Source organism: Bombus vancouverensis, chromosome 3, assembly GCF_051014615.1.
Source record: "Bombus vancouverensis nearcticus chromosome 3, iyBomVanc1_principal, whole genome shotgun sequence".
In the NCBI taxonomy this organism is placed as follows: Eukaryota; Metazoa; Arthropoda; class Insecta; order Hymenoptera; family Apidae; genus Bombus; species Bombus vancouverensis.
The window spans coordinates 20,570,224-20,598,047 of NC_134913.1; the positions used below are offsets into that span (position 1 = coordinate 20,570,224).

The 27,824-nt window shown below is 48.7% G+C and overlaps 1 protein-coding gene across 1 annotated transcript in view; it reads left to right on the forward strand.

Moving 5' to 3' along the window:
• Positions 1-27,824, forward strand: part of LOC117154058 (uncharacterized) — a 65,532-nt gene that overhangs the window by 25,875 nt on the left and 11,833 nt on the right. The gene's annotated exons all lie outside the window — the stretch shown is intronic.

The following is a 27,824-nucleotide window of genomic DNA, read 5'->3' on the forward strand; positions in this document are numbered from 1 at the left end:
GATAGAAAATAAAGCAGACAGAGAGAGAGAGAGAGAGAAAGAGAGAGCAAAGCCATCCGATCTCTGGCCACGCTTTCAGAGAGTGTCGAAAAATGTTCAACGAAACAGAGAACCGGTACGTATCGCAGGATACAGGTTAATGGAAGTCGATAGCATGGCTCGTTTAATTCATTCCGCGACCATTGCTCGGTGCCGTATACCTTTTCCGTAAACGTTGCGTAATTACCGCAAAAAGTAATCTAACTCGAGACCTCTGGTATAATTAAACTAACATCACGGAATGTTACAAGTTGCGGGTTACGAACATTGCAAATTGTACAACAAACTCGCATCATCTATCTCGTATCGAGGGGATCGGTACAGCTCGGCTCGATTTGGCCAGATTCGACGTTAGACGATGGCTGCGCTTCGACACACACGTGCGCTCGTCTCTCCGCTTCTCTCGTTTGCCTTGAAATATTCACGGTTTAATCGAAACTTTCGTCTTATCGTTAGAAAACGGGCTCACGGATTGGCTGTCAGTCGATTCGATCCAGCGAAGCTGTTCGAAGGATGACGGGGCTGCGAACTCGTAGTCCGAGCGCTAACCCGAGCACTCGTTTGGCCAAGTCGTTCGAATCGTCGCGAAAAATCTTCGTGCCAGAAAATCGACTTTTGACGATCGCAGCGAACTTTCGCGATGTTTCGAAATCGAGATTCGATCGACGATCTTCTTCCCTTTCGGAGCGAGGAGCTTGGTCGCATCGACCGTCGGAGGTTTCCTCGACGCGGCGAGGGTAATAGAAACGAAAAGATCCAGAGCAAAGCTTATTACGTAAAGATTATTACGTTCCTTGGAGAACGGCTGACAGGGGATGGCCGAGATGAGAACTTTTGAAAAATGACGATGACCTGGTTACGAGAGGACGCTTGCCACTCGCGAAAATTTATTACCAGCTTCAAAATTTATCATTCCGCTGGAACGAAAGCATTCTCAAGTTTTTGTTTGTTTAACGAAGTTAAATTTCCTCGGAAATATCGATCGCGGACCAACGTGAACGCGTTTACGCTTCTTCGCGTTACAATTTTTCCGCTAATTACGCTTAACGAAAAGATCTCCGCCCGATGTCGTTCGACGCGATAACCGTTCGTCCAAGGTTCCTTTCAACCGGACGTTCGGATAGCGCGATACCGGGTCGATTCGTTTATCGAGAACTTTCGGTACTCGCTTCGTTTCGCTGGCGCTGGTTTTTCTCGCGCCGATCGATTCGAGCGGAAATTATCGAAATAAAAAATAAACGAGAAATCATCGAGACAGGACGGCTGGTCTCGCGTCGATAACAAAGTGGTGGTAAAAACGAACGGCGCGACGATTTACACGCGAATTTGTTACGTCGCGTTCTCTCTGTTCACCGAGCAGCGAATAATTTAGACGCGTGAAATTATCGCTCGATGTTCTCTGGTCGAAGTGGGTGCCGCGAGAGCGAACGAACGCGAGTTCCGGCGAGTCGGGTAGCCGTGGCCGTTTTGTCGTTTTACGAGCGCGGTATCGGTCCGCTTTCTAATAGAAGGGCGGCCGAGGAAGGGCGAAACTGGTGCGCGGCAATCAACGGGAAATTTATAACGTAAATCGGCTTCGGTTACGACATAATTCTCTCCGACTGGCGATGCATTAAAACGGACGCATATTTGCGGCGACTGTTTCCTCGTAGCTGCATTAAAATATTGATTAACGCAACGCTGCGGCAACCGAGCGCACGCGGGTCAATGCAAACGGTTTTGCTTAATTAATTAATCGGTCGCGCCACTTTCCCTAATGAATTTGTCGCGCAACCAGGAATTTCCTAGAATCGTTCGATGTTGCCTCGCGGCTTTTTACCAAACAATTTCCACCCTACCGTCGATCGATCGTGTTTTATATTCTCTCCCGTCTTTTTTTTTTTTTTTTCTTTCTTTTTCTCCTTTTTTTTGTTGGAACACGTCGATATACCGATGGAACCGTAGCGCGACTCGTTAAAAGTAAGCACGGTTTCTGACCTGCAAACCCGACGAGGATGTTGCAGTGTGTCACCGATAACACGCGCGCGCATTTACCACAGCGAAGTTACTACAGCGAGAGCTAGGAAATTTTAGACTACCGACTCGAACGGTTAAAGGTCAAGATGAAATTTCGGTCAACGATGAACGAACTCGTCTGCGATTCACCAAGATGATTCGAGATTCTGACGTCAACGAACGAAAGAAGCGGCCGAAAAGGAATCGGGTCAGGACAGAAATAGACGTATGTGCGTGATTACAATGCACGTACGTCGCGGCAAAACCGTCACGCGGATGTACTTTCGCGTTCGCTCGCTTCGAATCTCTTCGTTCGTGCGTGTACGGACGAACCGCGAACGAGAAACGGTTCGCGTCAAGTTCCTTCGTTTCCGTAAATGTATCGTCCCACCAGACGTATCCCGATAAATTCGAACGAATTCGTTGAATCTATACGAAACTGTTAAAGTGGTTACCACTTCTAAGAAAACTCTACATCTGGTCTTTTTAGTTTTCTCAAGCACCGAAGCCATCGACAGCGCGTAGACGAAAGACTGCGACGAAGACGGACCATAAACGGTAGACAGGCGACGTTGCCTTCGGGGTTTTTCAGTTATTGGGTGACACAGCTAGCGTGCGGATCTGGACCAGCTCAAATTGTATTCTCGCTTATAGTTACACTTCTATTTAAATATATTTTCTGCCTTACAATTTATCCACGAGTTTTTTCTGTTTACACATCGAATAACCTCGACAGAAACAAATCTTTCCTCTTTCTCTTTATTCTTCTCTCGTGCGTTTGTGCATTTCGAGCAAAATGCGAACCGAGATAAGCGACTGGGGGCGGGTTTGTCGGAGTTGAAAACAAAATCGTAACGGTAAAGGGTCGAAAAAGGCAAGAGGAGAAGGAAAGGTACACCGCGATCTGACGCAAAAAAAAGTCTCGCGTTGCATTTCGACGAGTACATCGGTTGCCGTTTATCGATTCCCACGTGCGACTCGAAAGCTCGTGGAGAAACTTTTTCGGTGGTTTCAAACTGTGGTTTCCACCTTTCGAAGAAATCCGGTTAATCACCAAGGACGAGACCGATCGACTCTCGCGATTTTCTTCGCGTTGCTTTTATAATCGTTGGTTTTACAAGCGACAGTCGTTGGTACTAAGAATCGATCATAGTCTTAGATTTAGCGGCGGTCAAAGGGATTATCAAAAGTTGGCGAATCTACGCGTTTTTCTATCGAGGAGAAATTCTCGTCTGCAGCGTGTCGAAGACGCGTCAGCAGCGGTGGCGTATGCTTTCCGGCACACTTCACCTTCGTTAAACATAGCCACGCAAATACAAAGCTTATGGGAATTTGCTCGAACGACCAAAGGGAGAAACGCGACGTACCGCGTGGTTGAAGCGATCGAACTTCAAGGACGTACTCGCCTTCCGTAACCTGCCGCGTAATCTCGCATCGGAATCCGTTTGATCTCACGTCGATTCCATCGTCGATTTTAATCGTTCTTGTACGTTGTAAATTTTCACGCAAAAGTGGAAACGTTGCCGTCGACCGTGTTAAAATATCGCGTGAAAAGACACGATGTGGTAAGATTCCGTAAACAGGTATCGGCGTTTGGAGGACTTGGTCGGATCGTGGTGGCGTTGAAGCAGCAACCGTGGGTATCGCGTTTCCGCGTTAACGCGTTATTCAACGGCGCGAGACAAGTACTCGACGGAAGGACGCTTCGCTGTAAACCGAGTGCGTAATTTACAAGGGTATATCGGTGTATTGCATCGGCGAGGCTACGAGGGAGAATGAGAGGAGAGGAGGAGAGAACCGCGGAATGCGTTTCGTCCGTTTTTATCGGCAAATATTCGAGCGGCCGGCACTCGTTTCGAAGGAGCAGAATTTCTTCCTCGAACGGTATTTATTTTTCTTGGCAGCGACGATAATGGCGACGGTGGCGATTTTTTAGCAAAGATATTCCAGAAGATAATTGATATTCTCGATTGACCGGAATAAATACGCATTAATAAAATAACAAATTCGCGGCGTCGCGCCGATCGATCTTCGCGTTGTTGCATGCATTCGAACGGCCCTCGTTAATAATGGCGCTCCTTTACGTGATCGAAATGCAAAAATTCCTCGCTCGCGATGGCGCTGGGCGGAATAATCGACGAAACGAAAGCCGTTCGCAACGACAAAGGTGTAACGAGGAAATTTATGCCGTATTTACAGACCGCGGTTACTCCAGAGGTTAACAGAGGGGACTCGTCGATTCGGCGAAACAGGCACGACCGATTAGACGATAACGCTCGTCTTGTTATCGCGATCCAAGTTGGCGTCGACGATTCCGTCGCGTAATTTTCGAGTTTCGTTGGAGAAAACATCGATACGATCGATCGGACAATCGTAGAGACAAAAAGATCGCGTACAGATATCGTTACGTGCCGTTTCGAATTGTTGCTTCTTCGACGCTGTGAAAAACGCAACGACAGTCGCAAGTTCGTAAACCAGCGTTCAAACACCGTTTTAACGAACGGTTTCGGCGAACCGAATCTGCGTTCGGATCGCGCGCTTACGAGCTGCGAGTTACGTACCTGTCGCGTGCCGGAACAATTTTCACGGCAGTTTGCGAAGGCGATACAGCTGGACGTTTCATCGTACAGCGGGCAGACACGATGGGAACCGATCGCGCATAAAATTTCATCGTAAATGAAATGCTCTTTTCTCGGCAGAATAGCCGTCGCTGGGTCGTAACGAGGATTTTATCGTGGACACGGTACGTTTATAGAGGCAATTATCGTCATTGCCATTAATTTCCACTCGATCGACACGAGCATAATGGCGGGCAGGAAGGCAGAAAGGGCAGGCCGAGGGCGATTCTGTCAGGCTTTCGCTTTATTCGCTGCCAGTCGCCGCGGCCGAGCGGAATTATCATTGTTCCCCTGTCGAACGATCATTTTCCTCGAGTGCCTGCCGCTCGTCAATAAACGCATTTCCGTTTTCGCCTCGATCACCTCGCGGTAACGCGACGCTCGTTCATCGTTCGCCGTTCATTGCGATCTCGCACGACGCTTCGACCTATTGGTCACCGGCCGCATTATGCACGCGCTCGACCTCTCGTCGTACCCCCGTCGACCCACCACGCTCCGTAACGCTAAGGACTTTACCGTCGATAAAGCTGTTGCGATAATCGCGTTATTACGCGTTTCCGAGAACCACCTATCCACCGTTTTATCGCTTCATAGTCGTCGCTCTCGTCCCATCGAAGAAAACGAGAAGAACGTACGCGTTCGCTCGAACCGACCAAGCCTACGCGTCTTTCGCAGCGTTCTATTCCCATCTTTCGTCTATTTCGAAGCTGGACCGATCTAACGGCGAGATCGCGAGCTCTCGCGAAAAGCGATCACGTTTCGAAATTTGCGTCGAAGCTCTTGCTCGTCGCTCGTTGACGACGTTTCTTAGGTAGCGGAACCGCGAGGTACCGCGTCGAGCCGTAAAAACGAACGGTTTACGACGACTTTTACGATTCCGAACGTACGCGTGTCTGCGTTTACGAAGGCCAGGTATTTGAATTTCGTGGCTTGTCCGTAACATAACGAACGCGCGCTGAAAATCTTCTCTAACGTCTTTATATCGCTTTTCGCGTGTAGGCGAATTTAAGAGGATACCGACGCTGTCACGCGAGCTTCGCCCGGTAATCTTGTTAGAGACGAAGCGCGTAATCTAACCACCGTCCGCCATATTTTCCCACGATATAACGTAAATAGGGATAAAACCGTGATATCCTTAATTCGAGTTTCATCGAGACCGAGCTTCGTCGCTTCTCCCGCTAGGGAATCTTCTTCTTCGTATTTCGTCGAGCGGACAATGTACGCACTGCGAACAAGGTTCGTACGATTTAGCGAAAGAAAGCGTAGCCGTGTCTGGGTGGTAAAAGGGCTTAAGGTCATCGCGCATCCTCGCACGACCAATGCGGCCACTTTCTTCTCACTGGCAAAAAGCTCATCGCGCGACGTACGGAAAAATAGAAAGTTCGCTTATGCTTCGCTGTCTCGCTGGATTCGCCACTGTGCTACACGGCGAATAAACGAATGCGCCTGGTGTACGTGGAACGACGAGACGAGTTCTTTCGCGTCCTTCTCTATCACTTTATACCGGTTCCCGACGCATTGTCGACTAAATGGCAGTTCGCTCGGTTATATCGACTTGCACGCAACAAGACGAACGCCAATTACGGGTATTTTCATTTTATTTCTACTTTTATTATATTTATTTATGTCGTAACTGACAAAATTGCCGTTCGGTTGTTAAATTCGGAACGATATTACGCAAAATGTAGAAGGTACTTCTTTCAGGGATACGCGTGCGTCTTGATTTACAGGAAAATGCGAAGCAGAGCAGTATCCTCCGAAAGGTGACTAAATACACGGCGAAATTTCTAGCTTCGGAGTGGTAAATCGCGGAAGAAGGAATCCGAAAGTTGCAACGAAACGCCTTTAAAGACGCGGTTCGTTGTCTAGGAAGAGCGTGGCGTTCTGTCCGTAAGGGGGACGAAGAAGCGGTAGTCCGGTTGGAGTAATTAGGAAAGTTACAGCCACGGCTTGGCCCGTTATTAAAAGCGGCCAGACCGCGTCCCTTAAATCGAAATTTATATCCGAGTCCTCTTTCGAGCATACGCTCTGGCAAGCACGAATTTATCATCGGAAATTTCAGACAGATTTTAATTAACCCGTTTCGCTTCGTCTAGCCATGGTCTCGCGTTTGCTTCGTTCCTCCTAATTTTACTTCGTTTCGAGCAAAGTCGCGCCAAACACCGTTCTCCCGTTTTCCTCTCTCTTTTTCTTTCGTTTCGTTCAATTTGGCGGTCAACTTTACCGACGTTTAAAGCGTTCGACGAACGTTTGGCGAATCTTCGCGTCGCAAACATTCCCTTCGTTCCGCAGCTGGGTTCGTTTCGCGGACTTTGGAATCCGGAGATTCTCGCGACGTTACCGTCGACGAATTTCGACGAAAGTTGACGCCTAGCGAAACAGCTTCGTGTTGAAACAGCCGTCGAACTGTACGCGTATAGGCAGAGGGGAGAACAGATCGGTCGGGTCACGATTCCACGAAGGAAAGATAGTTCGATCCTTTTTGCCCGCCGAACGCTCTATTTGTGTCGTATCTTTGCCGATCGTGGATATTAGGACACCTCGATACAACTGTATTTTCGACCAATCGCGGGGACATGTTAAATATTCTAACGTCGAAGAATAAGTAAATTACAGTGCCGATGCTGTGTCGGAGGAAAGCTAGCGATAGGTGTGTCTAGCTCACGGAACCATCGGATTTGTTGATGATAATTTTGGCGAGGAAAGAGAGGGCAGTAGACAATGCTTCTGATTGGATAAACGAAAGTTGGTGGACTAGGAAGGGTCTTAGCCGCCCTCGATAGAAAGTTGCTAGTGGGAAGCATCGTACGCGAGAAAAACTAACTTTCCCGTGTCAAGCCGTAGTAGACGACAATCTTTGGAAAATGATTTAGAAAAAAAGATATTTGTTCGGTCTGAAGGACCTTGGCTAACGAATTCCTGAGATTTACGGTGGGTTCTTAGGACTATTGAGTGTACGCAGTAAGGATGAGCGGACATCATTAGAGCGGTGTGTGGCCTGGTCTAGGTAGAGTGTCGCCCGACGTAACAACGATTATTGGAAAACTCTAAGGAATTTTACACGCTGGTTAAAAGGATTATGCTTTACGCAACCATAGGCTAAGACGTATCGTAATTGGCTTCGTCTCGCAACCGAAGAAACCTCGTATACACGCGATTAGCCGACCAGTTGCAAAGTTGTCTCTAAGTTGGCGCGAGAATCGAGGCAATCGCGAACATTGCGTTCTATGAATAGCGATTGGGAATTGGCGTTTTAGAAGGACGTTGCTGGTAGTATTCCTCTTCTCCGTCCTCTTCCCCCTCGAACGCAATGAAATTTTTACTAAGTAAGGTCGGTTTATCGACTCCGGTAAATACCCAGAGTGCCCTCGAACGCGGCCCAGTCTATATCGTCGTCCGCACCGCAAACGACATCGTTTCACAGTCTCGTTAACGTGTACATCATTTTTTCTCTTGTTTTCTTTTTTTCTGCTTTTCTTCCTTCCTTTTTCAAATATTCGTACGAACTAGACTCGTCTCTATGGATGCCAAACGCAGACCCATTATAATCCCCGACACGCGCCGAGCATTCGTTGTCATTTATCTCTGACACCGTGCACAATACGCGTAATCCTCTTGCGCTTTCATCCCGCTCCCTTTAATATCGCGGCTATTTGACACAAGCTGATATATCTCTTCTTACGAGTGTCCACGAAATCGGCGTTTATTCGCGATTTTAATATCGCCAGACTCCGAAAAAACGTGGATCGTTGCACCTCTTTAACAGGCGGTCATCGTTCAAGAATCTTGCGTCCTCTACAACCGAGATCTACTCCGAATTCGAGCTCGTGCTTTTCCTCGTGCGATTTCCGCGCGACGATTCTCGGAAACAAGGGCGAAGGCACGAAAACGAACGTTCCATCGAAGAGCAACGACGGAGAAAGCGCGAAACTTTCGCCAAGTTTCGCCGGTACGGTCGAATCGTGGGGACGAGGGGAGATCTCTGGCTGGTTGAAACGCGCTCGTCTAATGCGCCAAATACTTGCCGCAGAAGTTCGATCGAGCCGCGCGACGAGCGAGTCAAACAAGAGACCGTCGCTTCGACGAATCGACTCGTCGTTCTTTTCGCTCAAAAGCTTACCTGTAATTATTCGAGGATCGAACGAACGATGCGTTGCACAAACGCAGACAGAGCTTGACTCTCTCCCTCTCCCTCTCTCTCTCTCTCTCTCTGAAGAATCGTTGCGGAATTATATCAGACACGTTATACTACTGTTCAGCAACAGTTGGCGAAGCGGAAGTTCGCTGGTGACACGGCTAAAGCCGACTGCCGCGAGAAACATTACGCGGATCAACGTATTCCTATTTCGCCGTGTCGTCGAATCGACCGAGAAAGGATAACTTTCCCCTTTCCCCCTTCTTCTTCCCAATTATATCGTTATCTTCGGCGTCTGCATCTTCCAACGATCTCCCGTTTCCTCTCTCCGGCGATTTGTCCAGCATCTCGACTTCTCGAGGGCAACGCGCGACGCAAGTGGCTGTCAACCACGCGCGATTCCCTTCCTTCGAGATACCGTTAACGAATCTGACGAATATTTCGCAGTCGTTATATCCATCTTTCGTCCGGATTCGCCACTCAACGTCCAACTTCTCTTTGTCCAAGGGTTAATGCTCTCATCGATTAGGACGTTCCTTTCTCTTGGTCGAGCGAAGCGTTGTACCGGCTCACGAGCGTTTCTTCGTAATTGAAAGAAACGACGCCTCTTGGCCTTAATCGACCATCTCGGTCAGAAGCAACGACTAATTGCTATCCGATTTCTCGTCGAATCTTATAGCACGCTGTTGTCCGTCGTTCGAATTGGTCGACCGTGTCAAACTTGCTATAGCAACGTATCGGCGATGTACGCAATCGTCTATAAGCGATCTCGCGCAATTTCAAAATTTACTCGAAACGAAATCCTTCGATCTAATTTTCCTTCTCGACCTTGCGTCGAACGACCGACGACGGAATACGCGCCAGTATCCACACTTTGGATACACCTAGGCGAGTACAGAGTGTTGGAAACGCAAGAGATGGTTACCGCGCCCATCGTATCGTCGATTACCTTTGCGTAAAAGTACGTTCGCGCGCAGTTGCGATTAATGCAGTCGAACGCGAAGCGAGCGTTAATTAGGTATCCCGTTTCGAGAGTCAGCGCGTTTGTACGCAACGAATTAACGAAACTTTGGCCTCGGATCGAGCCGTTCGACCGATCGTCGATCAACTTCGATCCGGTTTTATTTCCATCCGGGTTGCTCGCTTTCGATTCGTCGACGATGGAATTTCCTTTTGCGTACGAGCGAACAAAACGATTTCTGACGAAGCATTTCGACGCGGAGGGCATTGAACGGCGACGTAATTGCGTGTACGCGACGCAACGTGGCGCGAGAACGCCCCAGGAAAAGCGGAAGGTCGACGATAACGCGATGAAACGGGACTGTAACGAGAAAAGTCGCGCAGTCACGGCGAATGCGATAGCGCGGTCTCCGCTAATGGCCGAGGTAAGCAGGAGACTGCTAATTGCGACAGATTGCGCATTGGCAAGAATACAGACGGACGGAATAGCGCGTCGCGGCTCGTACAACTACCTTACGAATTGAAATTGTCGTCGCAAACCGATTTGGACAGGTTGGAAAATCGCTCGAAGGGTCGATAAATCCGTCCTTGTATCGGTCGAGAAACTCCGATACGATGGAACTCGGTTCGTCGAAACCAAATTTCGGTTAATGTCCAGTCACCTGATCGACGAACGAAGGTAACGAAGGAAAGGAGAGGAAGGACGAACGGAATGGGAGAGATTCGAACGGAATTACGTAGCGCTTAACAGACTCGAAGACTCGCGCGAACGTTCGGTCGTACGAAAGACGATCACGGTCCATTCTCCGGTTAACGTCGCGGCGGGCTTTACCGCCATCGGACGATGGTCATCGTCGAGAGAAGCGTACATTTTAATCCTGTTACAAAGCACTTAACGCCTTTAACGGCCGTTTCTTACTTTCGCCTTGCGTTTGAACGGGATCGAAGCGGCGGCGAGCGGAAATTGCGCGAGTTTCCTACGAGAAACTATCGTAAAACTTGGACGCCACGGACTAATCGAGAGCATGGCCGGCTGCTTAAATCGAAGTTCGGTTAATCGAGATCCAGACGTTTTCAGTTAACGCCTGCTCGAACAGTTTTCTCGGTTAGGCGAGTCTTCGGGCAAGTTCGATCGTTAAGCGTTCCTTCTTTTTTGCGGCGCCGCGATCCTATAGCTCGTTTAGCGGGATCTTTGCGTGGAACGCGTCGAAGGAAGCGCAACGATAACGCGGAACGTTTACACGTGGAAACATTCAATTTCTATAGGATTTAGTCGCAGCAATCGCTCCGCGTAACGTATCCGCGAAACCGTATCTCGCTCGAATCGTCCGTGGTTCGATGGCAGATCGTTAAAAGTCGCGCAATAATCTCAAGCGACGACCTCTCACCGGCTGCGCTGCTCCTTCGTCTTTCGCCTCGCCGTGAAAGATTTACGACCGGAACGTAAACCGACGGTTACGCGATTCGACCAAAGAGCCCTACAACTGTCACGTTCTCGCCGATCGTCTCTGCCGAGCGACGCCTGCGAATTTATCGATAATTCGTCGAACCAGCTGCTATTCGTTATCCACGCGTCCGGTTTATCGTTCTAAGCGCGCGCGGTCGATCGCCAGACCTCGAATAAATTCCGGGAAATTAGTCGGGGAAATTTTTCGATCGCGCGCGATTATAACGGACGTGTGAATTTTTCCTGACGTCCGCGCAAACAGCGCTGGCGTCTGACCAGCGAACGAACCATTCTGCTAATTTATTCCACTTGTTCGCGTTCGCGTTAACTCGGTATTTCACGTATAGTAGCGTTAATCGTACGCGCTGTAGATTTCTACCGGACGAACACAGACAGCCACTCGACGCGTCATTTTTCCATTAAATCAAATCTCCACCGAGCAAGATAGATATGATTTTAATTAAATCTCGCAGAGGTATCTTTTTCAAAGAAATTACTATCTCGGCTACGGTTAAATATTTCATCCATTAAGGCGGTTTTTTTTTCCAGAATTTCAGAATCCACGAGGAAAGCGGGAACGTAACGGGTAGATTACGCGTTCATCGGGGCAGAATATTTGCCGTGCTTATGCGCGCCATTTGATAAAAATATCTCGTTTCCCCTCGGTTTCGAACGTTACGCAACGCTGCGAAAATCGTAACAAGACTGTACCGAAATAAATCGACGCTTTGTACGTAACAACGATACGTGGCGACGCTTTCACGTTCTCCGTTATTCCACGCTAAACGTATCTATAACGATAATCGATAAAGAAATAAAGCGGATACTAACGAGAAGGAAAGGCGTATCGCGCGACTACGGAAAAGTTGAAACGCGGTGTCGCGATCGAAATTCCGAATTTCGGGATATTCGGGATATTGGCGCGAGTGCAACGATACGCCAATCGCGGCACGGAAGACTGTCGGCAGGTGTTGGCGGGCACGCGCGACGAGCCGATGACGACGCGAAAGCTGGCCTCTTCGGAAGACTCGGCTCGGCACTCGGCCACGAGTACGCGCCAAGATGCTCTCCGATGATCGCGCGCTCTCGTCGATAGCTTTGTAAATTATGCATGACACGGTTTCGCGCGAACCGACCTGCCGATACGGCTGCCGTTCCTCGGGGAAAAATGCCGAAGGTAAGAAGACCGGGTCGAAGAACAGGTAGGAGCTTGGCGTTCCGAGCTCCTATCCGAGGCAACATCTCCGAGCAAGGAGAGACGCTGTTTTAAAATTCAGGCGAACGTCGTTCGGTACGGATTTCGGGCAGTGGGGGCGGCGAGCTATAAACCGTTCGCTACCAAGCATGTAATTTAAAAACACGGCGACTCTACGCTCGAGGGTGGAAGCGGCTGCTTCTCGTAAGAGAGAGCATCGGGCTGGAAATGTGGATCGTCGTGCGAGAAAGGTAGCGAAGGCGTCTTTAGCAGTCTCGGTATCGTTAATGGCTCGTATATTTCAAGCTCGATGACCAGTCGGATAAGCTCTCCGGTTACTCGTAACCGAAGGGGGGAAACGGTTGGCGAAAAGGCGTTTCAGATTTTGACAGGTTGTTCGATAAACGACGGTGAAAAGTTGGACGACGCGGAGCAACAAACAAGAGGCCGTTTCGATCGATGACGACTCCATTTAAAACGGTTTTCGCGTACGGGTGGGTGTCGGTGGGACGAATTGTTTTGACAATGGGTGGGAAATCGATCGATTTCAGAGCTAATTTAGCGGGCGAGCAAGTGCACTCGTATTTTTTCAGTCGCGCGACTCTTCTGACGCTCTGGTTTTGTGTATCTTGGCTGGAAAATAAATACGCGATGAAAGGTAGCCCCTGTTTTTTTAGCAGCACCGAATTCGCGAAATATCGATTTCTTCCGCGAACGCAACGCTCCGAACGAGCACGCGTACTTTTAAATGAACGAAATTTGCATGGTGTTTTGGTGGACGAGACGCGGCCGAACGTTGGAAAGTTCGAAAGCGACGCGAAGCTCGATACGGGAACCGATCGAACGGTTGCGAAGCGAAGCGGTTGTTGGGTCGCGTCGGCATTGTCAAGGCGCGCGCTGCTCTGTTTCCGCGCAAACCGTATATTTCCCAAAGTTGGAATAAACGCGCGAACCAAGTTTGCCACTGGAGCTTCCTCGAGCCGTGGATGCACGTACGCGCCAACTGAAATCCGCTCGACGACCCGTCTAAAACCAGACGCGGCAGACCCTAATCAAGCTCATTGTGTCAAAGCTAGCGGTAATTAAACATACGCGCCACGATGAATACGTATCGTCGCCGTGTCCTCGAAACTCGATGAAACTTACTTCGAAGTCGTTCCGAGGCGAACGTCGCGCTGATAACCGGTCGTCCACTTTGGACCGGGCGACCAAACCTTGGTCCAAATCCGATCGAACGACGATCGCGGCCCAACCACGGTTTACGGTTCGTTGATATAGAAACAATAGTTCGCGATACCGGCGTATAAATTCGTTAGGACGGGAAAGTTTGCCTCGACTTTAACTTTAACTTGCTCTCCCGCCATTCCATTCCGCGAGATACGCAAGAGTCCGGTCGACCTAACGTTTCGGTCGCCGTTCGACGAATACGATTCTCGTTTCGAGAAAAGGCAGATTTTTTTTTGTTTTTGTTGAGACAACGGTGCGTAAAATACGAGCGCAATGGCAAACAGACGTTGAAAGATATGGAAGAACGGTAAAACGCGGGCATTTCTAACGGTGGCGTTAAACCAGAGGAGTAGCGCGGCAAAGTTCGCGAAGGAAACGTCGAAATAAATCGTGTCTTTAGCCGTGACGAGGTTCGCTATAAACGCTCGTCGTGTTTCCCTCTCCTTAAGTGCCCTTCAACGTTTAATTCCACTAGATTTAACAGAATCCAGCCTATATCTGGCGGATATATATTTCCTCGGAAAGCTCGCGATCCTCCGTCTTCCCTCTTTCCTGCCTGTTCCGCGAGCTCCATTCACGATTCTCCTGCAAAGATTTCCCCTTTCTTCGTCGTGCCGGGAAAATAAATGCGTGATTCCTCTTTTCGTTCTCTTTCTCGGCAGCTTCTCGTCTTTCTCTGGCCCGCGCCCAGCCGCCCGTTCCCTCCAACCTCTTGCGCGGAAACGCTTGCTCGTATATCAGTTGACTATTCGCTTGTCTGGCTCAGATACGCGGTTGACGCCACGACGACCCGCGGAAAATTCTCTTAAACTTTAAGATTCCATTAAGCCGCGTACACAGAAGCTGTCGCCGCCAGACTCCGGCGCATTATCGAATTTATGAAACCAATAAGCGGCTAACTGACGTCCCCGCGACTCTCGTCTCGTCACCGGTATAATTTGCCTCGATAAAAAATTTGAAACTACCGTCCTTCTCGTCGCTAATGCCGTCCTTTATTTTCGCTCCCTTTCCCCTCGTACAGCTCGGATAAATTCGCGCGAAAGAGTGCGCGGCCAATCTTCTCGCCGTAAGAAACGCGTCGGTTCGCGAACGCCGCGAAGACGCGAGCTTTCTCCGAAATTACGTCGCATCGCGAGACGTTTCGCGTCGAACGACGATGTTCCCTCGACTTCCCTCGGCCGTTTTAATTAAATCGTCGTAATACCGTGTTTCGCCGACTTGGGAGCCAGCGAACGAAGGGAAACAATAACGCGCGTAAGACGGTGATAAATAGCGGCGGGCCGCGTCGGTGATTCGTAATTAGATTTTAATCAGAACGAATCACCGGACACCGGAGTCGAGACTTACGGTATCGCCGATCCACTAATTCACGACGCATTAGCTCCGCCGCGTTCTCCGTTGACTTTAATGGCTTCTGCCGGTTGCTTCCTGCGGAGAAAAAGACCCTCGACCGCGTCCGACCGCTCTCGACCATCCGCTTCCTCCGCACCTTCCTACACCCATTCCCAAAGGACAATTTCCACCGCGATCCTTCTCTCTCGTGTCAATTTCGTCGTCCACCGGAGCCATCCTTTCTACCCGAATCGCTCGATTATCGGTCATTTCCTCGGCATATCCGCGCTTCGATCTCTCGTACGAGACTCGAAACGTAGGTACGGACGAAAAGTACGATCGAAGACAAATCGTCCCGTTAAATTTCTTCGTTGCGAGAACTCTCAACCCACGCTGTTCCCCTAGGATACCAAACTCCGCGTTTATTCGTCCAAAGTCTGTTCCCCCATCGCGCGTTTCCTGTATTTACGGCCGCGTTCTCCTCTGCCCCTGTTACGCTTATATGGATGTATTTCTCAAGTAGTCGTAGCGGAATTCATTTGAATATTTAAGGGCGAACGAAGACCGTTGAATTTCAGATCTGAACGCGCTAGACGGTCACGAAGTTAAAGTCCCTTCTCTTGTTTTACGAGCCTGCTCACCAGTCGCGTCTCTCTCTCTCTCTCTCTCTCTCTCTCTCTCTCTCTCTCTCTGTGATATACATAATCGCATGCAGACTGCATACGCAGGCGAGTTAATTCGCATCGTGATAATACGTTCTATATCGTGGCGTTGCATCGCGCGACTGTTTACGTACTAGTCGGCGGGTCGCGGGTCGACTTTGCGCCTGAAACGCTATCTCGATATCGAAGCGCTAGCCTTGAGTGCTAATAGAGGCGGTTTCGTAGTTTAGACCACTTACAGCCCTTCGACCCTCCTGATCCTTTCCAGGGTTCTCGTGGCTTACCGCTTATACTCTCATCTCCCTTATCGCTAATTTCGTCTGCTCCTTAAGGAACCCGTTAGATCCTTCCCCCCCCCCCTCCCTCTTCGATTATTAGCTTCTCCATTAAGCTACCCTTGCAGCGAGAAGGCTAAACGAAGAAAAATGAAGCGGGCGTCGATCCGCTCTAGGGAAACTTTGCTATATCGCGCGAGAGCGTTTAAGAAATCAAACGCGAATAGAAAGCAGCGACCCGTAGAAGAAAGTTTGGAAATTTATTAAGGAAACTTGGCCTCGAGTTAAGTCGCATGGAACCTATAAATGCAAGAATACGATTCATCGCGGCGCAAACGTAAGGCAAAGCACGTTAAAGCCGAAGCTATCGAATCGTCGTGCCGCTTCTTTTGGAATGCCGATAATGGAAACGGCTGACTAAACTTAAACTGCAAAGCTTCGGGATACCACGGAATACCGTAGAAACGACAAAGAAAGACAGGAATTTGTCGTTAAAGCGTCCTTTATGCTTCGTTCGTTGGTAAACGAACGAATCGTCGAAACGCGTTGAATCGGTATCGAAAAATTATCGTTTTATCGTCGCGCGTTTCGGTAAACTTTGACTACGTTATATTCGCGATGCGATCGGGGAAGCAGCGGGATATCCGAACGAAAGGCAGAGTACGGACGCTCGCAAGGTTGCACGGAAAAGACGATGGTTAGATCCGGGCGAGATTCGCCGTCGTAAAAAGAGGCGTAAAGTCGCGATACACACGGCAGATAAATAGATATACGCCCGCGATACGATCTCTGGCGCCGTTTCTTTACGATACTCGCGTACTATTTCCCGTAAGATGATAGTCGCGCGAGACGAGCGAGTATCCTTTGTATTCTCATAATTCGTAGCCGACGTGGAAACACGTCCGCGTTATCGCGTCGTCACCTCGCGAACCTTCGACAAACGCGCAACACCGATTCACCCCGAGAGGGCAGAAATCTCGCGAACAACTAGCAAATATTCTTATAGCGATTATAGCGATTACGAACGTTGCTTCTCCGATGCTCGCCGTTTCTGCCAGATGCTTAAGGAACAAGGAGAGAAAAGAGAACGTAACCGTCGAATCGACGAAACGATATCCGGAGATCAGCAAAGATGCAAAAACCGTTCAAATACCCGATGGAAACATCCTCGACGGAAAAACGCAAAGTGCGTCGTTCGACCTTCCAGCGAAAGTTTTTTCCCCTCCTTTTTTCGCGTCACAGTCCCGAAAGAGATTTCGCGTTACACCAGGAATTTCACGGGACAGTTTCGGCTAACCACGAGCTTCGCCACGCTTCCCCGAGTAGATTTGACTCGTTCGATGGCGCGTCGAGGGATCCAAATCGGAGCGAACTTTAATTACGAACCTGACCGGCGTATCAGCGAAAATTTAGACAATACCAACGTTCCTCTCTCGAACGTTCGTCCGCACCACTTTTGTAAACTCTGACTGTTTATCGAAACTTTGCCGGAAGTCTTTGCCTCGGTGGCCGATAAAAGTTGCGAGAAACCAGCTTCGTCCAACGTTACGTCCGAAAGTAGCACGAGCGTGAAGTTTAACCGGAGGCCTAAAGATCTTAGCGCAAGGTATTTTCTTTGTTCGTCGAATAGCTACTACTAGCTACTGGGGGAAAGGGCTGGCAGAAGGTCGCGAGAAGAGAGTCGAAAACATGTAAAACGGGTGCAACGATTCGGCACCAAACGGATGGATCGACGGGCAGACAGGCGGAAAGTAACAGGCGGCAATACCCGTTTTCCTACTGAAAGTAGTCTTTCGAGCAACAGGATCTAAGAACCGTAAGTGCTCGAGAAAAGTAACAACGTAATTGTGTTTCATTCGTCCGTTTACCGAGAGTACGTTGCAACCGCTACAACCTTGCGATTCGCTGTAAACCCTGTACGTGGAAATTTCGTTCGTCGACGAAAGGGCGGGAACAAGAGTACGATTTTCGTCCGTGTATCTTGGAAAAGGGATTCGAAGGTAACGAACGAATTAATATTTATAAATTATAACCGATAAATAGAAATACACCGTGCGCGTGTCGGACGAAACTCGCGCGTCTCTTGTCCCGTCGTTCGAATCGGAAACCGAACGAGAACTCGTAGGTTTCTTGAAATCTTTTCTTTCTTAATTAGCGGTTAAGTTTATCGAGCGAAAACGCGGTATGACACGAAAGATGGTAAGATTTTCTTACGGCGGGCTTAGTTTCTCGAGAGGCGGGCAACCTATTTTCGCGGAAACTTGTTTAATAAAAAAGTTTCACGCTGAGGTACGCCGGCGTAGTCGTTCGGGCGGGAAAGGCCGCGTAGACTCGTAATCTGCCACGTCCGGTCTTAATTACGCGAATGCAGATTTCGATATCGAAGAGACGAAAGAACCGCAGAAAGAGATACTAATATTTTTCTCGAGATAATACGAGCGACTGGGCCGATCCAATTCTCGGTACGACCCTCCCATAACCAATGTAATTTCAAATTAGTAATCTCCCTCGGCAACGAAACCATCCGCTTCTCGTCTGATTCTCGTGGAAATGTACCGGTATAAATATTCAAATTGTCCCCCTGAATGTGACTGGTGTCGATAGGTAAGAATCTCGAGCGAACAAGTCAATAATGGAAACGTCGAATTCGAGCATCGCTCGGTCCCAGGAATCATTTACACCGAGGGAGAAGCAAAGGGCGATGAAGTTTCAGGATGTACATCGAGGACATCGAATGCCTCTTGTTCTCGCTATCCGTGCTCTCTTCGCTTCTCCATTCAGCTCTCACGCTCTCTCTCTCTCTCTCTCGCTGCAGGCCTCCTTTCTCTTCACCGAGGACAATGCGATGCTTCTCCTTTCAGACAGGTTCCGTGACTGTACATTCGTTATCCACGATACAATGCTCATTCAGTTGCATCGTTTTATCGGAGACAAGCTACGAGATGGGTTTCATATTCCGAAATATCGAGCGAAAAAATCTGAGATTTCGTTAGACAGATCCATCGAAAGTTACAGTTTGTTCGACAACGGTTAACCTATGGATAACGTGGAGAAATCATCACGGACACTCCGCTGTTGCTAATAATCGGGTAACATCGTACGCGTATGACAGGAGCGCCGCAGGAACCTCTTACGAATTATCTTCCGTTGCACCCCTTTCCCGCGTCCTCTCGTTCCAGCCAGTCCTAAAATTCTCCGTCTATTTAATTTGGCGTTAGGGGGGCCATTGCCCCTAGCGCTATCGCCCCTTCTAGTCGTGGTCCGTTGGGACGGCGATGAAGCGCCTCTAGGCCGCGACCTGTGGATAACCTAGGACAAACGTATCGATTTTTGGTAGCGCCTTCGGATCGAATTATCAGACCAGAGTAATATCGAAGACTTTACCCGATCTTCGGTTATCCGAGGTACAGCTTGTTCGTTGAATTTAGTACCCGTCGTCGCCTTTGCTCCCTATCCGTGGAAAAATGTACGAGAAGACAAGTTGCTCGAGGCATCGTGACGAGCCAAAGATTAGTTTCGAAAAATTGTGTCATCCACGTTATCGAGAACTCTCTGTTAGTTATCGAATTCCGCGCTTTTTTATCCGATTATCTTTATCGCGTTAGAAATTGGCACTCGTTATTTGGTCGGTGTAGTCGATAAAACGACGCGTTAACGATCAGGTGTCTTTAGGATTTAACGAGGGGGAATCGATAAATTGCGATCTTCCGTTACAAGTATCGTCCATTTTCAATCAACGTGGAGGGAACGTCGTTGTCGGTTGCGTATCGCGAATGTTGGAGATTCTCGTGGAACGTAAAATTATAAAAACACGAACAGACGACGAACGTCCCGTGTCGTCCGTTAACCGTCCTCTAACCGCGCGAAATTGCCGCTTGTCGGAAAAAATCGAGAACCAATGAAATTAACGAATTCGTATTTCTGCTTCGTCGCCTTCTACGAATATACACCGTGCTTTGGAAACGGTAGCAACCTTCTTCGGTCGTGGTATTTCGTACCGAAATTCCAGCAATCTTTTCAGGGCGAGTGAAACTTTTGTCAGCAGTCACATACATAATTCAGTGGGTCCTTTGGCAGTGGCGAAGAAAACGGCGGGAACGGTAGGGCGAACAGGACGATAAGAGAGGCAGGGAAAAGGAAATACGCGGACCGGCGCGAAGCGAGCTAAAAGCGGCAACGACTAGCTGGAATCCTGTATCATTTTGACACGACGAACAGGTCCAGCGGCGCGAAGGAGAACGTATCGACTTGGAGCGCTTTTATCCCGAAGCCTCTTTCGAGGAAATCTTTAGAGGAAATCTTTCTCGAGCGAGACGCGAGAGAAAAGTTCCCGACGTCCTCTCACGGACGAAGAATCCGTCGAAGAACAAGATAAGATAAGAACGAGAAAATATCCGAGAAATTTTCCCAGGCGATCGCCAACTATCGTCTAAGACAACTTTAAAAGCGATCGATGTAGCGATGTTTAACGCGGTCGCTTCGAATCCAGCGAAATAAGAATTACAGGCAACCTTACGCATCGATGTTTCATCTGTCTGGACCAAGGGAGGAAATATCGTTTCTCCATCGTTTCTCTATCGTTCAACCTGGAAACCTAAATTCTCCGTGGAAGAGATATCGCATCGATCTCGAGATATCTGGCGCGTCGACTTTTCTTTGGTATCCGAAGGGAGATAGCATCGTTTTGTCTCGACATTTGCAGGGACGAGTCGACGATGGAAGCGTGGAAGACGGGAAAGGGAGCGGAAAACGATCGGTGCCGGGGAATCGAGAAGCCCACGAGCAACGAGGCTAACTTAATTCGTGTAATACGCGTATCGGAGGTAGGCGATATTCCGTCGGCGTTTTATCGCGATAGGTTTTTCGCTTCGCTGTTCGAACGTAGATATAATCCTTTGTCAGGGTTGATCCCGCGGGAACGTTTTTTCCGGTGTCCTCGAAGCGTGGCTCTCCGCCTTTACGCGCCGTACGAGCAAGCGAGCAGGAAGAAACTTCCGGACGGTAAGGAGCCACCGGTGGCCTCGTAATTTTCGTTTAGCTTCCCAGCAACGCTTTTGATCGTCTTCCATTGTCTTCCTTCCGCCCTCTTTCCTTACCTTACCACCCGCCCGCGCTATTTTTCCTTGACCCTTTCTCCGGCCAACACGAACCAAAACTATTATCCCGCAGGAAGGAAACGTCGAGTCGCCGGAAAGTCGTTCCATCGCGCAACGTTTCGCGCTGACCTTATTCGACTTTAATGCAACTCGATGCGTTCACGAGCACCAACCGTTACTCGAATTTGCAAAGTCCACTCGAACGAACCGGAAGTTTGACGCGATATATCACCGAACCGAACGATCCTAGGATATCCAAAAATTTCGTTAACACAGCAGCTCGTAAACGCCGTTGTTAAACATCCGCCGTAGAAACCTTTTATCTCGTACATCGTGTTAATACGTCAAGTATTTTTACGTAACGTTTGGAAATTTTAACCGATACCGTAACGAGACGCGACTGTAACGATCATCGTCGTCGCTAATTGGCGCGATAAATTTTTCTTCGATTTCGATCGGCATTCGAAACGCACGATCGGGTGTATCGTTCTTCGCGAGCCAAACCGTCGATCTTAACAGAGTCGATCGGTGCGATTCGATCGTCTGATTCGATCGGTACGAATCAGCGACTCTCCGAACATCGATTAAACTCGTCTGGTTGACGTTTCGACGTTTTATCGAAAACTATACGTGCTCCGTCAATGTCGGCGTCGGCGGTACAAAGTTTCGCGAGTTCAGCGAGAAGAAACGAAGCGCGACTTTTAACAATGGCGACCAGTCTCCCCGATAGAAATCTGCCATTCGAAAGTCGCGACGAAGGGCGGAGAGCATTAATGGTTCATTAACCACGGCTCTCGAAACTATCACCGCTTTTCAGAAATAACAGCGATACGCTGTTCTGTCGCTAAGGCGACGAAATATTTACGACGTGCTCGAGAACGGAGCGGCAAGTTCGCGCCGGTCGTCGGTTCCCTACGCGGCGGTCGCGATTTACTGCTGTCGTTTGCGCCCAGGGAATCGCCTTTCGCACGTTCCTACCAACGTGCAAGAAACTGAACAACCCCGTGGTAACCGAAATAGCCGCGCGTTTCCCGCGATAATTCCGCCGAAACGCAAAAACAAAGCCGTTCCCGCGAAACGTCGCTGCGTCGAATTAACTTTCCTTTCGAACGATCGTTTGGCTCGATTAGCGGAAATTCGAGAAAGTAACTGGCGTTACGCGGAACGCCTTCGACTCTGACCGACGGTACTTGGACGGAATTTCGACGGAACGTGCGCGATAAAAGAACGTAATTAAATGACGGGAAACGATGCCACGCTCTTAGCGAAGATTAAATCCTTTGCTTCGACGATGGCTTCTCCGCTGTCTCGCTTCCCTTTTACCCTACCGATAATACTTGCTTCCTCAGCTCTCCTTGCGCCATAATTTACCAACTGGTAATACCGGCGAATCCAACTTACAACTTGTACGTTGTAAGTGTCTACGATACGATTTTACGCACGCGACGTAAAATTTCGCGTTTCTCCAAAGCCATTTTACGCGGTATTGGCGACGTTCGTGCCCGAGCACTCCGCCGAAAGTCCGTTTCCTTGTTTAATGCCGGTCGAACGAAAAGGAGAAGAGGATCGCCGTTATCGTTAGTCGTTACAGCTTGCTGCCGGCCCTCTTGGCAAAATTAATTCTACGAGCACGGCCGTTGAACGCCGTTGTACGACGCTCGCGACAGGAGAAATCATCGTTCGCGAAGCTCCTCGAATCCGCAGATTTTTCACGTTTCTTCGATTTCTGTCTTTTTAGACCGACCTTCGACAAACAGGCTAACCGATATCGACGTTCGTTACAAGCTGGTTGAACCCGCGTAGATTCGCGGATTCCACGGGCACATTCGCACGTGATATTTCTTGTACACGGTTCTTCGATCAGGCATCGGCATCGAGAAACCAATCAAGCTCAACGACCAGATAAAACGGCTCGCCGGTGGAAAGGGAGCTTTGTAATAATCGTTAGCAGTCTTCTTGTTACTGGAATTAATTCAATTGGCCGAACCCGTTGCTCGTTGCATCAGCGGATTTTCGACCGATTGGAATAACAGGGCTTATCTTTGCACGGTAGTTGTAAACTCGCTGATTGCTGCGTGCCAAATTACATCAACCGTTTCTGCTCGATGTTATTTCGCGGAAAAATAGCTCGCCTAGACGTCTCGCTGAATATAGGCTGAAAAAGAGACGCGTAGTTTTGATCGGGCATCGACGAAATTTCCGCGAGAAAGATCCGCGTATCTACGATTTAGAAAGCAGACGCGATAAAAGTGTTCGACTATTTCCGACGCGCTAATTAACCGGGCGATCGTTCTTTCCAGCAGAATCGATGAATTTTGGCAATTGGTTCGTTCGAATTCCAATTACACGCCACAGATGGTACTTTCCACTGCGGATCAATGGACGCGAACAGATTCTTTTTTTTTCTTCCCGCTGGTAATTAAATTGGCCACGCTTTACTTTGCTCGATCTGGCGAGTTAATAATTCTTGTTCGACAACGATCGGTAAATCGCCCTGAACTTAATGAAATTAAATTTCCCGAGATCGCCGCTCAAGGTTTTCTGAATTCGTCCGCTTTGCTCGCCGTGCGTTGCGGAAAAATGAGAAAGGCGGAGAAAAGAGAGAAGAGACCAGAGGGAGGGAACGTTTTACAGAAAATCCAATTTAGTTTTTGTCGTTGCACTCGAGGACGCATCCATGGCTCGTCGTTTTTTCTTTGCTTTTTTTTTTTTTTCTATTCTTTCTGCCAAATAACAGTTTAATAATTCGTTCGTTAATTCGGTACTTCGTTTAGCGGGTTAAACGAAAAAAAGAAACATAAATAAATAAATAAAAGAGGAGGAACGTTTGCTCATTTCGTTTGTCGAATAATTTCCGAACAACTAGCGAAAAACGATTATCGGTATCGAGGAAAAATTCTGAAGAGTCGTTGGTCGAACGTCGCATCTATCCACGAGTAAATAACGCAAAAGCGGGAAAAAAAGGAGGAAAAAGAAAAACTACACGTAAAAATCATATACGATCCACTGCAGGCCGTTACAAACGTTTCGTTTATTTGTTAGCTAAATCGTTTCAGAGTGCTTCGATTCGAAAACGATTCGATGAACGTAAAGTGCGCTCGAATTACCATGGCAAGTTCGTAACATTGAAAATTTCATAGCGCGCTAGGTAGGAGAAATATCGAGTCCTGGTCGCAGGGAAAAAAAGCGTTTGCCGACGAAGAAAACGAAGGGGACGATACGAAAGTTGGAGAGACTGTTCAAAGTCCGTGGTCGGTCACGACGTCGTTGGAAAACACGGAACTCGAATTGGCCCGTGCGGTTGCCGGCACGAACGACGAGAAGAAGATCTCGCTTGCGCATTCCGTTCGTGTCCGTTCGCGTCTCGATCGAGAAATCGAATTCTGGTTAGGTGGTCGACCCTGGAGGGCGACATCTCCGTCTCTGACGTCGGAAAAGGCTTCGTTGAAAAGCCCATCAACCGGTACCGCGTCGCTTTCACGATCATCTCGCAGTCCCTGCTACTTTATCGAATAGACCGGAGGGAAGTCCATCGTGCTGATTCGCGGCGCATATTGATTCGAAAGGTTTCTTCTTCGTGTGTAGCCTCCTTACCGCCTCGCCCTCTCCATTCTCCGAATCCATCGTCCCCTCCTTTTATTCCTTCTCTTCTATCTCTCTAGCTCGCGCCTCGATACCTCCGACTTCCGTTTCGGCTAAATCGTGATTAGATTGCGGATGCCTCTTCTTTCATTATCCCTCGCCCTGCCCACCGACTCTCTACGAGGCCTCGATTTCACGAAACTCTCTTACGAATCCCGCTTCGGTAACGTTTCCACGAACGATACGGTACACGATAGATACGCGATAGTTACACGATGAACAGATATTATATTGCGCAAAATTTACAAGTACAAAAACGTAGAGAAGGTGTGTATCGTACGCGCTATAGTGTCTAGCAAACGGAAGAACAAATCTATATAGAAACGTGTAAATTGCGTCTCTTTAGTTACGTTCGTAGAGTTACGTAAAGATTCGCAGAATTATCTATGTGATTTATCGATGCAAACTATGTCATTAGAAGCTATGTATAGCTAATGATATTTGGATCGTGGATACCGACGTTTCTCTGATGCTCTAGGTAGGTAGCGTCGTCGAAATTGATGGGCCATCGAGATCGAGACGTTTCACTTTCTCGGTATCTCCGTTATAGCAGATTGTCCGGTTAATCGGTGCCACCGATGCTCGAAGATAAACCGCGATATTAAATCGATCGAAATATAAAAAAATATGTTTAAAGGGCGAGAATAGGGCGAAGAAGGTCTAAATGACGGAGAACCGTAAACGGAATCGACTTTAAAAGCGATTAACGTTAGGTTGCTCGGCTTCTTTCCGAATTATTCTTTTTCCCCCCTTAGTGGAAAAATTCGGTGTTATCCTCGTTCCTTTGTCGTTCGCGTAACACGCTCGTGGAAGATCGAGGCTGTTCGGGCGGGGATAACCGAGACCCTTTCAGGCTCTAGTTTAAATGATAATGGGCAAGGCACACCGGGGACACTTAAATCCTCCCTTCTGCTTTCCATAAATAATTGAAGGTGGAAATGGAGCGGATTCCCCGGTGTATTAGCCGACGCTCCGCCACCCAGAATAGAGTTTCGTTTTCCGATTGCGATCCGATAGAGACTGCTTGGCTTCTTCACAGCCTCCTTTGAATAATTAAGAACCTACCCAGAAGCTTTTTGAATTATGCAACACGTTCGATCACCGATTCGACGATCGAGACCTTTGCCCCGTCGATTCCGACACCGATCGTCGAGCGTTTTCCATTTCCACGATTCTAGAAATCTGTTGTAAGAAAATGGAGAGTGCCGATTTGTATCTTTCTTTTTCCTCTTTCTTTGCTGTAACGAGATATTTCGAATAGCGATCCTTATCCAGAGTCTCTCGCGTCGAAAACGTTTTCCGCGATTTACCGTGAAACGAATTTAACGCCAGTTGCCGCGTATTTTTGAGAAATATATCTGGTCAAATAGAAGGAAAAACGTGGGTTCGCGTTTAAAGGATCGAAAGATTAGGAAACTAGAAACGCGGATTCGCGTCTCGACGAGACGTACGATCGTGTATCGATACGTAACGACGAGCTGTGTGTACAGGTTCGTTGGGTACACGACCTTCCCCTACTCCTTGGAGCGAGTGTCTCGGATCAGAGCGTGTTTTCAAGTCAGATGGTTCGGGGTTTTGGCTCGACGTTGTCGATGCTGATGCCGACGTTGTTGTTCCTGTTGTAGTTGTCGCGGATATGCTCGAGGCTCGTCCGTCTCGTGTTACAAGCACAGGATACACTCTGGTCGATCCTCCCAAGCACATAAGGTACACACCGGGCCAACCTCGTGCTCATTCAGGATTTAATTGGTATCAGTTACGCCTTAACCATGTTGCGGATACCGGCATACGTTGCATTTCCTACCCCCTTATTAGACGTTCGAATTAATTGCCTTTGAGAACGGCTCCGACCGCTTACGGCCACGTCGCTCGACAACGAATCGCGCCCACCCCTTTTATCAAACTTTTCCACTCGCCTTGGCAAATCGAGTTAAAACATTTTGCTCGGTATTCCAGAGAAAAACTACGCTTATAAACTATCTCCACGAGATTCTTACCCGAGGTGGATGAACGTTGCGAAACGTCGAGATGAAACGCGAAAGAAGTAACGATGTAAAAGCTATCGTTGACGAAGCACGCTCCAACGATAGAAGAATACAATGGTAGGTGGTTTTTTCGCTGGTTCTTCTCGCAATCTCGTCGGGTTCGGGCGGGGACAAGCCGAGAGACCGCGAAAACCGTTCCTCTTAACAGCGTAACGCGTATTATGTTTCGGCAAATATTTGCCAACCAGCCGAAAATCGATTCCACCTCTTTTTTCTCTCCTACTTTTATCGTTTCTTTATCGTTTCCGGCTTTCGTTCGCTGGCATCGAGCACGAATCTCATTTGCCGAGAGTCTTAGAGACGCGGCCGGTTCTCCTCTTTATCGCTTGTTTGCCCGCTTTCCTTCTCCTACCAATCCGTAGATCGTGCACGCGTCGCAGCTTCGATCCCTGTAGTCGCTCCTCTCCTCCTTTCCTCGAAGCTCGCGATAAAAAACGTTTCTACGAATAGAGACTTTGCAAAGTTGCGTAACTCGTGACGACGCATTTGCCCGTGTATCATCCAGCTCGAAGGCGAAACACGAACGCGTCGGTGGAGATGGAGCGTCGCCGAGGTCGATGGCGGCGGCCGATACGAGGAGAACCGGTTGGTCGATTTAGTCGCGCGCGATGACTGCTGACATCACTGTCCGCCTGTCCGCCTATACTGTGGTAATTATTCGTCGATGGTCTCGAGATCTCGAACCCCTTCACCGTGCCTTTTTTCCTCTCTCGACTCGTGCCCTCCGCCAAGTCGGTGAATAACGAATTGCCAAGATCGATGGCAACAACTTTGCTCTTCTTTCCTCGAGGGTATCCTGGCGTGTAGCACGCCATCCACGGGAATATTACCGTTCCGAGTGAGATTACCGTTCCGCCGGAGATATACGACGTCACGGAGAAAGCTATCAAATCGGCAAAGTTCGCGCGTTCGAAAGAAGATGGTGAGATCGAGCGGTTTTAATCGTCCTCCTCTCGCAACGTCGCGCGTTTTCTTTCGCTCCGAGTCGTCGCTCCGCCAATGGTCGAGGAACTCGTTCCTCTTCCACGATCGAGAAATTTCGGACGAGAAATTTTTCCGACGAAAAGAATCCGACGAAATGTTCAGCGTCTGTTTCTCGTATTTACCGTGGAACGATAAACGTTCGATGATACTCGAACTGGCGTGCTCTCTCGGT